This window comes from Orcinus orca, chromosome 3 (genome assembly GCF_937001465.1).
Source record: "Orcinus orca chromosome 3, mOrcOrc1.1, whole genome shotgun sequence".
NCBI lineage: Eukaryota > Metazoa > Chordata > Mammalia > Artiodactyla > Delphinidae > Orcinus > Orcinus orca.
The window spans coordinates 109,793,456-109,806,371 of NC_064561.1; the positions used below are offsets into that span (position 1 = coordinate 109,793,456).

Here is a 12,916-nt window from a genome sequence, read left to right on the forward strand (position 1 = left end):
TTAAATGTTTTCTATTCATTGCTTCTCTTCATTCATTCTTTCTTCTTCTTTTTTTTTGGTCTTCCACACTTTTTCTGCCTTCTCTGATTTTAACTGAACATTTTATATGATTCCAGTTTCCATCCTCTCTTAAGATACCAATTAAAACTTTTGTTTTTGGATGTTCTAAAATGGTTGCCTTAGAATTTGCAATATACATTTACAACTTACCTAAGTCCACTTTCAAATAACACTATAATGCTTCATGGGTAGTTAAAGTACAAAGTATTTTCAATTTCTCCCTCCTGTCCTTTATAACACTGCTGTCATTCATTTCACTTACCCAAAAGCTATAATCAAAGAACACAATGTTGATATTATTTTGAACAATGTTATCTGTTACATCAATTAAGAAAAGTTTAAAAAAATATTTTACCTTCATTTATTCCTTCTCAAAAACTCTTTCTTCATGTAGATCCAAATTTCTGATGTATAACATTTCTATCTCTTTGAAGAACTTCTTTTAACATTTCTTGCAGGGCAAGTCCCCTGGTGACAATTTCCCTCAATTTTTGTTTGTCTGAGAAAGTCTTTATTTTTCCTCTATTTTCTAAGGATAATTTCACTGGACATCAAATTCTAGGCCTTCAAGACTTTAAATATATCATCCCATTTTCTTTTTGCATAGTTTCTGAAGAAAAGTTCAATGTAATTCATATCTTATTTTTTCTCTGTAGGCAACATTGGTTGTTTTCTCCCCTCTGACCTCTTTCAAGATTTTCTCATAGCCTTTCATTTTCTGCTGTTTGATTATATATGCCCAAGTGTAATTTTTTAGTATTTATCCAGTTTAGAATCTTCTAAGCTTCCTGGATCTGTGGGTTTTAATGTCATTAATTTTGGAAAATTCTGTCCTTACTTCAAATAGTTCCTTTGTTCCTTTTCTCTCTTCTCCTTCTAGCATTCCCATTATGCATATGCTAAACTTTTTGTAATTTCCCCACTTTTCTTGGATATTCTGTTTCATCTTCTTCATTCTTTTTTCTTTTCAGTTTTGGAAGTTTCTATTGACATATCCTCAATCTAGATTCTTTCCCTGGTTGTGTCCAGTCTACTTATGTGCCTACCAAAGGTGTTTTTCATTTCAGTTCCTGTGTTTTGGATTTCCAGCATGTCCTGTTGATTCCTTCTTAATGTTTTCATCTCTCTGCTTACTGTCCCCTTCTGTTTCTGCATGTTGTCCACTTTCCTTCCACTTCAAAGGCTAGAGTGGTCTGGAGTTGGTTAGGCTCTGGTAAAACAGTTTCCCTTAAAGGCAGATTTTATTAAGGAAAATAGAGAGCTCTGGGTATATTTGAAAATGTTCACTTTTCCTCTCCTACTGTCAAAAGAGAATTTTTATCCGATTTTCAAAGTGAGAAGCTGGTAGGTCTCTTGAAGGTAGCAGTCACAAAAGTGTGCCCCCCCCAGCCCCAAGCAATGGAACCTCTTGGAGTTTTAATTCTCAAATTAGTCCATGAGTTTTAATGCCTAAAGTAGTCCACAGAGAGCTTCTGGCAATTCACCTATTACAAGTGGAGACTAGGTTGTAGAAAAGTAAGAACAGAAGCATGTAGAACAATTAAGAAACAATTAGAGCATCCAGTGAGGAGTAGCATAGTAGTTGTAGAGGTGGTAAGAATTGGTTAGATTTAGAATACCTTTTGAAAAGAGCCGATAGATTTTGCTGAGGGACTGACTGGATGTGAAACTTGAGAGAAAGAAGAATCAAACTATGAACTGAACAATTCTAAGAGTCAATATGCCATTTGCTGAGATGTAAAGATATACACTAGGAAGAGTGAAACAGGTTTTGGAAACAGAAAATAGTTTGAAATGCATGTTAAATATCCTAGTAGATATGTTGACTAAGAAGTTAGATACGTTAGTATAGAAATCAAAGAAATCATGGCTGGAAATGGCTATTTGGAAGCCATCAGCATAGTGATGCTATATAAAGACAGTGAAGGAAAGAATGAGATTACCTGGGAAATAAAGGTGGCTAAAGAGGGGAAGAGAGCTGGGACACACTAAGAAATGAGGCAGAGTCTAGCAAAGAAGAATCAAAAGAGCTCTGTGAGTTCACAAAAGTCAAATGAAGAAAGCGTTTCAAGTTTCGAAAAGGAGGATGTGATGAACTGTGTCAAATGCTGGTGAATGGTTAAGCAAGATGAAAACTAAGTGTTGCCCCTTGGATTTATCAGGATTGTTTAAATGCCCAGATATCTACAAACTCCCTTTTTATGAAAACATATAAACTAGCTAAGAGGTCTCACATTCAAGTGTGCCTAAGAATTAAAGACCTAGAGTTTATGCTTAACATCACATATCCTGCACTTTGTGGGCCACTTACAGTATTTTCATGAGTAATTTTTACTCTCAGGGATTTTTACCGTAAAGGCTGAGTTTAGATCCAACCCACTGTTAGCGATGTGATCCTAGCTTTACACAGCTGTTTCCAATCTATCCTATTAGCAATCAGTAGATAAAGAAAATGAGTACCTACTTCACGTAAGTCATAATTTACAGGTAAATTTAATCTTCTAAATCTAGACTTTTCCACTCCCTGTCTTTTCTGGAGTTGAAGGGACCAGGTGAAGCGGGATAAACCATGTGTGGGAGAGTGGGCAATTAGTGGCATGGGCACTCTCCCAACTGTTTTTAAACTACGCTTGGAGAACGAGGCTTCACGGTGGCCCCATACTCTGAAGTAACCCAGGAAGGGGTGTCCATTACTCCAGAAGAAAGAGCGAAGAAAAGGCGAAGAGAGCCCACAGGGACATAACAGGACAATCCCTCCCTCCCGCATGCCTTTCTCTCCCAGCCCACCTACCGCCAAGAGAACCGACCCAGCGACCACGCCCCGCCTCCTTCCGGCTTGTCGCGGCCGCCGCCGACGTGTGCGCAATGACGTTTCAATCTCCTGCGGACCCCGGAAGTGCAACTGGAACTTGTTCGGGGCGCGGATCCGGAGAGGGAAAGTCGTAACAACCGCACGAGGGAGTTCGGCTGGCGAGCTGGAAGGCCACGCCTCCTCCCGCCTCCCCCCACAGCCCTGTAGCTGGGGGCAGAGCTCAGGTAGGACCTGCGTTTGCCGGGTTGTGAACTCCCGGGGGGCAGGCCCGGGCCGGAATCAGAGGAAGAGGCTGGCCTTGGTTCGTCTCGGGCGGGGGTCGGTGGCGCCGCGTTTCCTGCGGACACTTCTGCCCTGTGTACAGGACCCCGCTGATGGGCAGCTTACACCTGCCATTTCCACTTCCGAGGCGGGGCATTACAAGTGTGTTCCCTGGATGAGTCTCCTTACTCTTGGACTTTTGGGGTTCTGGGAGCCTAGAGACTGTAGCGTAATGGGCCTTTCTAAGCTTTCTCAGGTGGGGAGGTTTGGTGGTTCTCTGGTTGAGGATTTTTCTACGGAAATGATCATCACCTGCCAAACCTTTACCAGAAGACATTCGCTGTAGGCAGAAGATTAAAGTGCAGTTATAAAATGCTCCCCAAACTTGTAACGTGCATGGGCGCTGGTGGGACATTTCACTGGGATGAATTCTTAATTGAATACTTTTGACTTTGAAACAAAGTTAGGTATTTTTTGGAGGCAGTCTTCTCTTTCTCTCATCCAGAGATTTAACACATTCTTCTAGTGCTCCAGAGTGTGTATTTGTTATGCCAAGTAATTGGTTACTTAATTTTTGGCTATATTTATTGACAGTCTTGTTGCCTTTGTCTGTTTCCCCAAATCCTGTGAAAAGTTGCAGAGGGAGAATCCTTTGGTTTTCAGGCTAGCGAGTGCCTTGTACCATTTATCAAAACAGGTGAAATGTGATGCAATCCACGGTGTCTTTTTTGTCTTAAAGCGGTGTTAGAGGTGTATTCTTCGTGCTTGTTTTTTATCCCTCATTGTGAGGGACAGATATACTGTATTCATTTGATGTATTTAGAAAATAAGTCAGGGAGCAGTTTTTTGGCATTCTGGTACCAGGCTTCTATCTGACTCTTTAAGTGTTCCTTCCACTTAAGCCTAAACCAGGAATGCTGTGGATGGCTTAGAAGCAGTGGCTGTCGTGACGCTGGTAAGTGGTAGAATAGCACCAACGCCAAGAGGGCAGCATGACCTATGAAACCGTAACCATGCACCCACTCATTCCATTAACAGGTATTTATGGGCCATCTTCAGTGTTCCAGGTGGTGTTCTAGTTGCTGGGCTTCCAATAGTGAACAAAATGGGCAGTCTTTGTTCTGAAATTTACGCTGTAGCGGATAGAGAAGGACAGTTAGCAAGTAGATATATCAGGTAGTGATAAGGGCTATGAAGAAAAATAAAGCACATTGAGGGGAGAGAGAATGAATGATGGAGGATGCTGTTTTAAATAGGGTGGTCAAAACCTGCCTCTCTGGCCGAGACAGTGAGAGGCCCGCGCACCGCGATGAAGAGCGGCCCCCGCTCGCCACAACTAGAGAAAGCCCTCTCACGGAAATGAAGACCCAAAACAGCCAAAAATAAATAAATAAATTTATATTAAAAAAAATAGTCACAGGACAAGGCAGTTCCCATTCTACCATTTAAAAAAAAAAAATCCTGCCTCTCTGATAAGAGGACTTTTGAGTAGGGATCTGCATGAAATCAGGGAGTGAGCTCTGCAGGTATGTGGGTATGTGTTTTAGGCTAGGAAAAGGCCCTGAGGCAGGAACGTATTGGTATATCTTGGAATAGCAAGGATATAGGCATGGAGGCATCAGTGTTTAAAAATCTCAGGAATATTTACTCAGTGTTTTGTGTGAGCCTGAGAGATCTTTTTTATTGACAGCCTGTTTTTCTCAGCTTTCCCAGGCAGACCTCTATGAGGATAATCTGATGTCTTCAGATATGTAGAGATGTTTCCAAGCTTTTCATTAGCGCAAACAAAATTAAGCACTATTTACTCAGTTGAACATAACTTGAGCTGTCTGTTTTAGGGTCAGATTGGGTTTGTACAATGGCCGTGGATAACTAAGTAGCAAGTGAAATAAGCTAACATATGTCAACTATACTTTTCATTCCTTTTTTTTTAAATTGTGGTAAACTGTACATAACAAAATTAGTCATTTTAACCATTTTTAAGTGTACATTTCAGTGGAATTAAGTACATTCACATTGTTATGCAGCTGTCACTACCATCATTTCCAGATCTTTTCATCTTTCCCAGCTGAAACTCCATACCCATTAAACATTAACTCCCCATTCCCCTCTCTCCTCAGCACTGGACAACCACTAAGCTACTTTCTCTATGAATTTTCTGTTTCTGTCTAGATACCTCATATAAGTGGAATCATACGACATTTGTCCTTTTTCACTGGCTTATTTTGCTTAGCATAGTGACTTCAAGGTTCATGTATGTTGTAGCATATGTTAAAATGTTCTTCCTTTTTTTTTTTTGTTTTTTGCGGTACACGGGCCTCTCACTGCTGTGGCCTCTCCCGTTGCGGAGCACAGGCTCCGGAAGCGCAGGCTCAACGGCCATGGCTCATGGGCCCAGCCGCTCCGCGGCATGTGGGATCTTCCCAGACCGGGGCACGAACCCGTGTCCCCTGCATCGGCAGGTGGACTCTTAACCACTGCGCCACCAGGGAAGTCCATGTTCTTCCTTTTTAAGGCTGAATAATATTCCATTGTATATATAGACTACAATTTGTTTATCCATTCATTTGTCTGTGAATGCTGGGGTTGCTTCCACCTTTTGGCTATTTTGAGTAATGCTGCTATGAACATGAGTGTGCAGATATCTGTTTGAGTCTTCTGCTTTAATTCTTTTGGTTATATACCCAGAAGTGGAAGTGCTGGATCATGTGTTAATTCTATGTTTATTTTTTTAAGTATTGACATATTATTAACAACAATGGCTACACTATTTTACATTCCTACTGGCAATGCATGGAGGCTCCATTTTCTCTGCATCGTCACCAGCAGTTCTCCACGTCCTCACCAAGCACATTTTCTCTCTCATTTTTTTTTTTTAATAATAGCCATCCTAATGGGTGTGAAGTAGTATCTCAGTGGTTTTGACTTCCCTACTGGTTGGTGATATTAAGCATCTTTTCATATGCTTTTTGGCCATATGTATATCTTTTTTGGAGCACTATTCATTTAAGATCTGATTTTTTTTTTTTTTTTTTTTGGCTGTGCCACATGGCTTGTGGGATCTCAGTTCCCAGGGATTGAACCTGGGCCATGGCAGTGAAAGCCCAGAATCCTAACCACTAGACCACCAGGGAACTCCCCTTAAGGTCTGATCTTAATAGAAAATTTTGCAGGGTTTTTTTGGGTAAATTTTTTAAGGGTTAAGAAAGCAGCCACCTTGTCTTCTGTTACTTTTTTAACCCTAAAATACTGTAGTTGTAAAAACTTAAATTGTCTATAGACCAAGTATCTGCAGTAACTCCAAAGTTAGAAGTAAAAGAAACCATAAAGCATCTTTTGTAACAGTGAATGAACCTCTGGGTATCAGACTGTGATGAAAAGAGTTCTGAACAGCCAAAGATCATCCCCACCTGCTTTGATTCTTTTTTCTTTTTATTTAGAAGGAAAGGAGTGTATCAATTGGCTGACTATGGCTGTGAAGTAGATCTCTTTTTTTCTGGTAGCTGAGAAGAGCAGGAAAAGAGATAAAAATGATGAAGAAACAGAAAAAGAAGTGTTAGCAGTTGGATGTAGCTAGATGGAGAATGGCAAAGGAGATCAGTAACAGTAATGGACCTTAAGCACCAGAACTGACAGCAGAAGAGGGGGACCTGGCAACAAAGTGACAGAAAGTAATATAGCTCTACAGATTGGAATGGGATGGGGGACAGGGTGAAAGTGCAGCTGTATCTCAGCATGTGGTTCTGAAGTCAGCCACCTGGCCTTAAATGATTCAGTAAGACCTACTGTATACCAAGTAACATATGTCGGTTCATCTGGTTCAGCAGTTAGTATTTGGAGGATGTGCAGTGTATACAGTCCTACAGAAGTAAACTAAATTTTTCAGACCATGTATCACATCATTTCCAACCATAGAGTAATGAGGTTTGAGTAATTTAGTGAGCAATGTGTAATTTAACAATGTTCAGCATTGTTAAGAAAAAATTTTTTAGACTATCTGTTTAAGAGAGGAAGGAATTTTTTTAATTCAGAATGGATGATGACCCATTAATGCAAGGTAATGCATCTTTTTTTTTTTTTAACTATTGAATGTTTTGTACCCTATTCTTTATTAAATACTCTTTGGGTACTGCATTTAGCTAACTGTTTCAGTTATAAAGCTTATTTAAGTTGATTACTTTGCTTTGATTTAAAGTAATGAATGAAAAATTGTACCACATTTTTGCTTATCACTCTTTGACAAATTAAAATTGATTAATTTGCTACAGATGAGGTAGCAGATGACTGACTTGCATAACATTTTACAGCTAAGTTAAAGATAATTTAGAGGTAACGGTGCTGTGCTGCTTTCTCTGATATTGTATTCTTGTCTCCTTTTTTTTTGAGAACAGTTCATTTTTGTAATATAGATACTGCAATATAGATAACAGATAATTTCTACTGTAGGGAAAAATATCACTGTGAAGACAGATGATTGAAGCAAAGCATTTATTGTATGTTTGTTTCCATTTCTTTATAGCAGATTGAATATTTTAAGCATGGTCTAGGTTGATAATATACTTAGGGTTGATTTGCTCAGAGGTTAGAGAGGTGCTAATAAGACTAAGATTGTGGATTTGGGCCTTGTAAGGCCCTTTAATAGCTAATTAAGGGAATGATAGCAACTAATACCCAACATTGTAACTGCCAATGGCTGTGGGATGTGGCTACTATTCCTATCCCCTGCTAATCACATTGCCATTTTCTGTGATAGGTATAAGAAAGCAACATGAAAGATACTATATGTGGCTCAACAGATACAGTATCTCTATTTAAAAAACAATTTGGAGTTAATATCCAAGGTAATTAAGGAGTGTGATACCCTTTTCATTTACAAAGCATAGCTTAGTTTTGTGTGCTTTGTTTAGAACATGGAACAAGCTAGAATTGTGACCAAGATTATAACTCGAGGTGATGCAGTTTAAGAAGTTGAAAAGTTTGATTAATTGATAGGTGAGATGCTCTCTTGATTTGAATTACCCCATTCTTCTTGATATCATCGTTTTTGTCTATACTATGGAAATGACTCTGTTACTAACTCAAGTAGTTCGGGAATTAATCAATCATCTTGGTCCATTTCGTGTAATACCGTTTAATGTAGTTGGAGTATTTATCTTAAATGGTAATACCCAGGAATTGGTTGGGTGGCAGAGAGGAGAGGAAGGATCAGATCAGGAGGTAAAGGAAGTATTGGCAGAAAAGTAAGGGGGTTTGTCAACAAGTGTTAGCTGAATGGAGATTGGGCACTGGTCTCAAAAGAGATAGGGAGAAGGGAGGGATAAAGGAACAGAGAAGGGCCCAAGATCTACATGAACTGAAATATGAGGCAAGGAAAACAGGGCAGTAGTTAGGCAGGGTCTCAGTTATCTGAATCAGTAAAAGATGGATACCTAGTCATAAGGCAGTCTGGACCCCATACTTGAGGATCTTACGTGCTGGTTGGGGTGTCTGTTATAAAGACAAGACTTCAGCAAAATTTTTTGTATTATGATAGAAGTATGTATAGGATGGTATGGGAGAGACACAATGCCTTACCTGGGGTTATTGAAAGGCTTTGTGGAGAAAATGCTACCTAAGTTGAAAACTTAAGGATGAGTCATTTAAAAATAAAGTGGATGGGCTTCCCTGGTGGCGCAGGGGTTGAGAATCTGCCTGCCAATGCAGGGGACACGGGTTTGGGCCCTGGTCTGGGAAGATCCCACATGCTGCAGAGCAACTAGGCCCGTGAGCCACAACTACTGAGCCTGCGCGTCTGGAGCCCGTGCTCCGCAACAAGAGAGGCCGCAATAGTGAGAGGCCTGTGCAGCACGATGAAGAGTGGCCCCTGCTTGCCGCAACTAGAGAAAGCCCTCGCACAGAAATGAAGACCCAGCACAGCCAAAAATAAATAAATAAATTTAAAGTGATAAATCTAAGAGATTAAAAAAAAAAAACAGTGGAAAGGCTTTCTAGACAGAAGAAATACCTCTCAGCGGTCTGGTATTTGTAAAAACACTAAAAGGAATTTGCAACTACTAGAGCAGAAAGTTTGATTGTAATGAGAGATGGATTTGGAGAAAGAGATAGGAACCAAGTCATGGGGGGAGGGGCAGGGGATGTGAGGAGAATGTTGTATAGTTTGATAAGCGGCCTGGACTTGCCTCTTTAGGCAGTAGGAACTATTGAATGGTTTCTCTTATCTCCTGTAGGGTAAAGGATTTAACCTTGCCCCAAAAGAGGTCGGGCCTTTGCCCTCAGCTTCTGGATGGTAATCTCTAGTATTTTTGTTTTCCTTGGAACTTTGGGTCACATTGTCTAACAGTGTGATTTAGGGTAGGGGCTGCCTGTAGCCAGAGAGACTATGTGACTTAGGGTAGGGGCTTTGGGTCTCTCGGTATCAGTTGACCTGGAAACTGAGATCAACCATGTGGGCAGTCATTCAGTCCTGCCTGTGTAATGGAGCCCCAATAAAACTCTGAACACCATATCTCCTGTGAGCTTTCCAGGTTGACAATAGTCCGTGCATATTATGACATAGTTAGCAAGAGAACAACATGTCCATAACTTCACAGAGAGAGGACATCAGCAGCTCTATGTTTGGTACTCTCCTGAACTTTGTCCAATATGCTTTTTCCCTTCCCTGATGTTAATCTGAATTAATTTTCCTGTGGTAAACTATAATCATGAGTATAACAGTTTTCAGTGAGTTCTTTGGGTCTTCCTAGTGAATTATCAAGCCTGACGGGGCTTTGGGAGTCTTTGAACTTGTAATTGGTGTTAGAAGTGGAGGTTATCTCTTGTGCTGACTGTGCCATCTAACTGTGTAGTTGTCCAAAACCTTTCATATCTCCTTTCTCTCCTTCTTCCTTCCTCTGATTAGGGATAAAAGTGGCTTTAGCATTTGAAAGCAGGACCAAGTGAACTGATGATGTTGAAGCACCCTATCTTCTAAGAGTGAGGCTGTTTGGAAAAGTATCAAGAATGTTATAACACAAATGTTCCTGAACATGATGTTATCCCTTGATACTTTCTAATTGCTGGGGACTCAGTTGCATTCTCTCAAAATTCGTATGTTGAAGCCCTAACCCCCCAAAAGTAATTAAGGTTAAATGAGGTCATATGGGTGGGACCCTGATCTGATAGGATTGGTGTCTTTCTATGAAGAGACACCTGAGATCTCACTTGATTTCCCTCTCTATCATGTTAGGACACAGCAACAAGGTGACTGCCTAAAAGCCAAGAAGAAAGTTCTCACCAAAAACCAACCCTGCCAAACCTTGATCTGAGATTTCTAGCCTTCAGAACTGTGAGAAAATAAAGTTCTGTTGTTTGAGCCACCCCAGTATTTTGTCATGGCAGCTGGAGCAGACTAATACACCAGTTCATGACTCATCTTTTTTCTTTTTCTTAATCAGCAGTTGGGTTCCATGTGCTCTAGTGGAAGAATGTTAAGAGTTCAATGAACTCAGTTTCCCATAGACCCACTTTAAAGTTGAATCATCTGAAATTGTTCAAAAACTTGAAAGAAAGAAAGGCCTCAAAGAGTACTTTTAGATTATATACCATCTAAAGTGATTGAGCAAAAAAGTTGGTACATGGAAGTAGAAGAAAGGAAGAAGGAAAAATGGAATGAAAAATGATAGATGGTAGGGTCTTTCCTGTAGGCTGGAGTCTGGCCTGAACTTTATACAGGATGGCTCTAGGTTTGGTTCTAGGATCCAACAAAGTTGGTTTTACTGGAGACCATTTTGGACCTCTTTCATCCACCATCAAAGTATTTTTGATCTGTAGCCTGTTCTTTTAGGGTCTTTTCCTACTTTTTTCTAGGTGACTAATATGATAAAATCAATTCATGCCAATGTATTTCACAGGTAACTATAAGAGTATTATTGTTTATAGGTAATATTTCATTATTTTGAAACAGTGTGAGTGATTTAATGGTGAAATTTAATCTGCATTAGGAATACTGCCAAGTACTTCTAAGAAACTAGATGACTCCATTTTACCATTGAAAACATCCTAGCATCATACAGATTAGTTTCACTTCCCTAAAAAATCCTCTGTATTATGCATATTCAGCCATCCTTCCTCCCTAACCCCTGGCAACCACTGATCTTTTTAGTCTCCATAGTTTTCCCTTTTCCAGAATATCATATAGTTGGAATCGTACAGTATGTGGGCCTTTGGTGGTTGGCTTCTTTCACTTAGTAATATACTTTTAAGTTTCCTCCCTGTCTTTTCATGGCTTGATAGCTTTTTTTATTTTTTTTGAGTGCTGCTGAATAATATTCTTTTGTATGGATGTACCACAATTGATTTATTCATTCACCTACTGAAGGACACCTTTGTTGTTTCTAAGCCTGGCAGTAATGAATAAAGTTGCTCTTAATACCTGTTTGCAGATTTTTGTGTGGACATAAGTTTTCACCTAATTTGGGTAAATACCAAGGAGCATGATCCTGGATCGTATGGTGAGAATATGTTTAATTTTCAAAGAAACTGCCAAATTATCTTCCAACATAGCTGTATCATTTTGCATTCTCACCAACAATGAGTGAGAGTTCTTGTTGCTCCATATCCTTGCCAGCATTTGGTGTTGTCAGTGTTAAGGATTTTAGCCATTCAGATAGGTGTGTAGTGGTATCCCATTGTTTTTTGTTTTTTGTGTTTTTTTTTTTGCGGTATGCGGGCCTCTCACTGCTGTGGCCCCTCCCATCGCAGAGCACAGGCTCCGGACGCGCAGGCTCAGCGGCCATGGCTCACGGGCTCAGCAGCTCCGCAGCGTGTGGTATCCTCCCTGACCGGGGCACGAACCCGTGTCCCCTGCATCGGCAGGCGGACTCTCAACCACTGCGCCACCAGGGAAGCCCCTCCCATTGTTGTTTTAATTTGCAATTCCTTAATGACATGATGTTGAACATCTTTTTGTAAGCTTATTTTCCATCTGTATATCTTCTTTGGTGAGGTGTCTGTTCAGGTCTTTTGCCCATTTTTTAATTGGGTTGTTTTCTTATTGTTGAGTTTTAAGAGTTCTTCATATATATTGAATAAGATACCTTTATTAGATATGTCTTTTGAAAATATTTTCTCTCAGTCTCTGGCTTTTTTCATTCCCTTGACAGTATCTTTTACAGAGAAAGTCGTGGCTCCTTTTTGTTTAACAGTCCTTTTATTAGTTTATTTCTGGCTTCTCATGTTTTACTATAAGCAGCAAAAAGAACCAGGTGGCACATTCAGCACTCTAGTTGGAAATCTCCTTGTTAGATCAGCCACTTCATTAGGTACATTTTCTACTTTCCATATAATTCCATGGGATACTGCAATTGCTGCCACTACATAACAACCCCTTCCTCGAGTTTCCAATAACATTTACTTTGCTTTCTTGCAGGTCCTCACCCACAGCCTTATCAAAGACCATGGGGCATCTATTAACAGATTCTTCGGGCTGCTGTAGGCTTTCTCTAATACTCTTTTCAGAGCCCTCTGCCTGGTTCCTCAAGCCATTCTTGAGGTTTTTGGTATGGCAGCATTCCACTTCCAGGTACCAGTTGGTTTCTACTGCTGCCCTAAAAGTAGTTGCAGTACTAAGGTTTCTGTAAAACAGATCATGTGGTTGACCGAATTACAGCACAACTTGAATTTGCAATCCTAAAGGACGGATTGGGACCTTGACAATTGGGGTGGGTACATTTAGGCAGATTCTGGTGAAGCTAGACACCTTGGATCTCTAAATTCTCTTGAACCTTCTTTGCCAGTAGAAGCAAC

General features: G+C 40.3%; 1 protein-coding gene and 1 long non-coding RNA gene across 14 annotated transcripts in view; one reads left to right on the forward strand and one right to left on the reverse strand.

Annotated features, from left to right (window-relative positions):
- Positions 1-2,976, reverse strand: part of LOC117195539 (uncharacterized) — a 57,952-nt gene extending 54,976 nt beyond the window's left edge. For 2 of the 4 annotated variants that reach the window (XR_007476715.1, XR_007476716.1), the window contains exon 1: positions 2,852-2,961. This is a non-coding gene — a long non-coding RNA (uncharacterized LOC117195539). Of the gene's footprint in view, positions 1-415; positions 1,257-2,851 lie in introns of those variants that run through there. The other 2 variants (XR_007476718.1, XR_007476717.1) reach the window with 2 other exon arrangements.
- The window catches only part of FAM172A (family with sequence similarity 172 member A), a 428,090-nt gene continuing 418,131 nt past the window's right edge, over positions 2,958-12,916 (forward strand). For 6 of the 10 annotated variants that reach the window (XM_033401173.2, XM_004263530.4, XM_049708431.1 and 3 more), the window contains exon 1: positions 2,958-3,096. The gene's annotated coding sequence lies outside the window, so the exon portion shown is untranslated. Of the gene's footprint in view, positions 3,097-3,273; positions 3,296-12,916 lie in introns of those variants that run through there. The other 4 variants (XM_033401197.2, XM_004263531.4, XM_049708433.1 and 1 more) reach the window with 2 other exon arrangements.